Source organism: Eschrichtius robustus, chromosome 6 (assembly GCF_028021215.1).
Source record: "Eschrichtius robustus isolate mEscRob2 chromosome 6, mEscRob2.pri, whole genome shotgun sequence".
Lineage (NCBI taxonomy): Eukaryota > Metazoa > Chordata > Mammalia > Artiodactyla > Eschrichtiidae > Eschrichtius > Eschrichtius robustus.
Window position 1 is genome coordinate 15,223,292 of NC_090829.1, and position 4,563 is coordinate 15,227,854.

At 40.1% G+C, this 4,563-nt stretch overlaps 1 non-coding gene across 1 annotated transcript; it reads right to left on the minus strand.

Moving 5' to 3' along the window:
* Nucleotides 1-4,071: 4,071 nt before the first annotated feature.
* On the minus strand, nucleotides 4,072-4,143 carry TRNAD-GUC (transfer RNA aspartic acid (anticodon GUC)). Its single transcript has one exon. It is a non-coding gene; the product is annotated as a tRNA-Asp (tRNA).
* Nucleotides 4,144-4,563: the final 420 nt, after the last annotated feature.

Genomic DNA, 4,563 nt, shown 5'->3' on the forward strand with positions numbered 1-4,563 from the left:
CGGCAAGTGGGGGCCACTCTTCATCGCCGTGCGCGGGCCTCTCACTATCGCGGCCTCTCTTGTTGCAGAGCACAGGCTCCAGATGCGCAGGCTCAGCAATTGTGGCTCACGGGCCTAGTTGCTCCGCGGCATGTGGGATCTTCCCAGACCAGGGCTCGAACCCGTGTCCCCTGCATTGGCAGGCAGATTCTCAACCACTGCACCACCAGGGAAACCCCACATTTATTTCTTATCTCATAAAATTTTAGATAATATTAAAAAACACAAAGTAATTAGTAAAGTCCCCCTCCAATGTCACAAAACGGATGTTAGTTTTTTTGGGCCACATAAAAATTTCCCATGTAGCAAAATGACCTTGTTAAGATGACATGTTCTGACCCCATCCCCCACCTCACCACGACCTTTGAGCCAAGCCACGTGGGGCTGAGTCACTGATGACTGGATGTTGTTCGTTTTCTCCCTGATGATTTTCTTTGACTGATAGCCCAGAGAGGTACCTGTTGAAGTGGCTCTGTATTGTTTGGTGAAGTGTGTATACTCATTTGTTCTGGGTCTCAGGGCATTTCCCAGGGTCTCATTTATTGATTTCAGGATATGGCTGTGTGTATTAGACACTTCTCAGCAAATTCTGCATGCACAATATTTGTGATGGTTAATTCTGGGGTACCCTGGGTGTTTTATCCTTTTCAGGCCCACCTTGGGAAAAAGAGAAAATACACACAGAGAAAGAAGCAGCTTCACACCTTTGACCCTACATTTGCAGGGGAGCCATGTCTGGGAAAAGCATAGATAAAACAGTGTCTTTGGAAGGAGTATCTGGTCATTTTCAACAGGTTCAATATCTCTCTTCCAATTAGATGTGGCAGCTGGATTCTCATGTGTGCATTCAGATTACAGAGAGATAAATGTTGCACCACTAACGTAATTGCTGGGAAAGGTAGTATCCATATAAACATGTAGGAAATTAAAAAAAAAATCTAGATGTAGGAATAAAGTATGAGGTCCTAGAATTTAGGGCTGGAAGGAAATGTGGAGAGAAAGGATATTTTTGTCCTGTGTTTCATCTTACAATAAGGAATATGAGTCCCACAGAAGCAGCACAACTAGCCAGGAGATCCTGGCTCGTTATAACGGAACCAGGAACATTAGGGTTCCTAGCTCTTCTCTTTGCACCATGGTATGGATTTTTGTAATTCAGTAAGTTCTGACCACTTAGATTTCAGGCAGCCCTCATTCTGTTGCTGCTGCTCCCTTTAACCCTAGTATTTGTCACACGTGCTTGATTTGATTCCCCTGCTGCACACTTCCATTTTATTTTATTTTTTAAAGCTGAGAAAAATGAGGGTTGCTTGTATTCAGGCCACGGTTACCACTAGTTGCTTTACTTCTTTAGTTGACATCCTTTTTTTACCTCAGTGGATAGAAATATAAGAATAATCCTTGTACAAGGAGAACAAAAATGCTAGCCTACTCTGTATGGAGGCCTATTTTCCAACAATTCTGTTTTATCTAGTCAGTGAAGTCCTCGGATGTGTTACTAGAGATGTGAGGATCTGGGAAGAACACCCCAGAAATTTTCAAGAAAAAATGTTTACCCCCTCAAGATATTTTTTAAAACCAAATTGGAAAAAGGTGTCTTATGAAAAATGTTTAGAATGAAATACAATATTTCAGATATAAAGTGTTCATAGTCTATGTGGCCTTTAATCCTTCAAAATGAATTCTTAAAACCCTGTAATTGGTGGGCATGTATGAAAGACTGTTTATGGTGTCAGTTTAGTACAATCTCCATACCCCAAGGACAAGCTAATACTCACTAAGCACTTACTGGGTGTCAAGCACTATTCTGCATGGCTTACAGGGAATCATTCATTTAATCCTCAATACAACACCATGAGGAAAATGCCATCATTATTACTACATTTGATGGGGGGAAACTCAGGTTCAAAAAAGTGGCTTGACTTTCCTAATGCCACCTGCTAATAAGTTGAGGAGCTGGGATGCAAATGGAGGCTCTGCTTTCAAGCTTGCACTACTAGTAGAAATGAAGGGAGGAGCTAGAAGCACCTGCCTTAGTCGTGCTTCTCTCACTCATCAGGCAATTCAGGGCATCCATCCAAGCAGTTTCATTCTCCATTAAAGGAGAATGTCAATAATACACAGTTTTCCTTTTCACAGGTTTGTTGTGATAATCTAAGAAGATAAGGGAGGGAAGTAGTGTTTAACGAGCATCTACTATGAGCCAGGGGCCATTGGGGTGGATATGTTTCACATAACATCATTCATTGCTGCTGTCCCTGCTACTGCTATTGTGCGGTTCTCAAATTCTCTGTTGACTGCAGAGTCACTGCCATTTTCAGAAGATAGATTAACTGCCATCTGTTCTCATGTGTGGGTTTTCTTGTTGCCTCTCACGCCTGTCTTGTTCAACTGATTTCACTGGAGGCGTGAGATTATTTTTAAAGTGATACATGTTATTTGTAGAAAATTTGGGCAAAGGATTTGAAAAAGCGGTTTAAGAGGAGGAAACTCAAAAGGCTCTCAAGCATTGGAAAAGATACTCCGAGTCACTAGTGATGAGAGAAATGCAAATTAAATCAGTAATGATGTGTATAGCATTTCAGAGAGATCAATTATGCCCAGTGTTTCTGGGGCTGTGGGGACCGTCATGCATTGCTAATAGAAGGTAGACTGATGCTGCCATTTTGGAGAGCCTGTGATAACTGCTTGTTCAGATTAGGCCCACTCATATCCCATGACCCAGCAATTATACTCTTGGAGATGTATGAAAATGTCTTTGTTTTCTATATATTCATATATATACGTATATACACATATATGCATACATATATATATATATATACACACATACATATGTATATGCACATATATGTATATGTGTATGTATGTATATGTAAAACACCATAATAGCACATAAGAGGGTATTCTCACAAGGTTATTGTGATGGTAAGAGGGAGCTGGAGGTAAACTGGGTGTCCTCCGCTAGGAAAGTGGTTAGTTCAAATTTAGTTGAATGAACATAAAGGAGTATTGTGCATCTGTTAGAAGCAATTGATTAGATAAACATTTATCAACATGACTGGATCTTAAGGACATAGTGCCAAATGTGAAAAGTAAGAAAAATGAGATACAGTATAAAACCATTTCCCCAAGTTAAAATGCATGCCCACAAAATGATACTCATTTTGTAAGTGCACAAAATGAGGCTCTCTGCTTTCAAGCTTATACTCTTAGTAGAGACGAAGGGAGGTACAAAAGAAGTACCAGTTAAACCCATCAGAGTGGTTGGATGAGGGATGAGGGGGAGAAGTGGGGAGATAAAAAGGGGAACAATAAATAAAGCAGAGAGAATCTTGCAAGAACAATGATAATAATGTGCCATAAACAGGATAACGATTAACTCAACCCCCTGAAAAGGAAAAAAGTTAGAAAATACAAGTCAGAACTAAGCAAGAAAATAAAATTATGCGTAGTTCCATTTACAGATAACTGTTAAAACTTCAGTGTGCATTCTTCTAGTATTTTATATGCATGTATGTGTATATGTGTATTTTATATATATCACACATATTTTTATTTACAAAGTAAATGAAATGTACTCTTTTTTTTTGTACCCTAGCTATGACGAGGTACTAAGTTATCTCTAAAATGCCTTCCAATTCTAAGATGCTCTCCCTTCAGGGTGAATACCATATCATCAAATTCAAATTTTAAACTGACTTGTGTTCAGCATAACCCAAAATATATTTGCTAAAGACTCAGTGTCAACCATGAGATACTTAGTGCATTCAAAGGAAAATATATCTGCATTTGCATTTAATTCAAAAAGCCAAATTCAGTTTGGCTTGATTGCTAAAGATCATTTCAGTGCACTCAGACCATTTCACAGGCTGACAGTTTACGGTTGGATCACAGTATCAGAGGAGTGTTAATTCCAAATGGAACAAGTGAGGTTAAAAGTTGGTCTAATGTAGCAGGGAACCTTCCCATGTGAGTGACTGAATGGCTTTTAATAGGCTAGAGCTGAACACGAGGCTTGTGGGATCTCAGTTCCCCGACCAGGGATCGAACCCGGGCCACGGCAGTGACAGCACCGAATCCTAACCACTAGACCACCAGGGAACTCCCTGAACAGTTTCTGATGACTGTTTAAAAACAAGTAAATCAGTGAATAATAGAGTTCTGAACCTTTAGTCTCTGTTTTGTATATGGACTGTGAGCAACCTTTAATGAAGAGAACATTCCTCTCTGCCAGAGACAAAAGTACACAAAAGTCTCTCCAGGCCTCTTACAAAAGCCAACAGAAACCTCCCAAGGGAAACTCAGATTTCACATCATTGCACTGAGAGCAATAATGGAGTCCCCATTGGCTGTTGTTGCTATGGTAATCATTGCTGACCGCACAGGTCCTTCCTAATGATATTCTCAACAGGTTCACTAGTAGTATTTGCTCTCTCGTGTGTGTGTGTTGTGTGTGTGGGTGTGTGTGTGTGTGTATCTCTAGGTCTGTTTGTTTGCTTGTGGCTAAGTTGTCATGTTTTA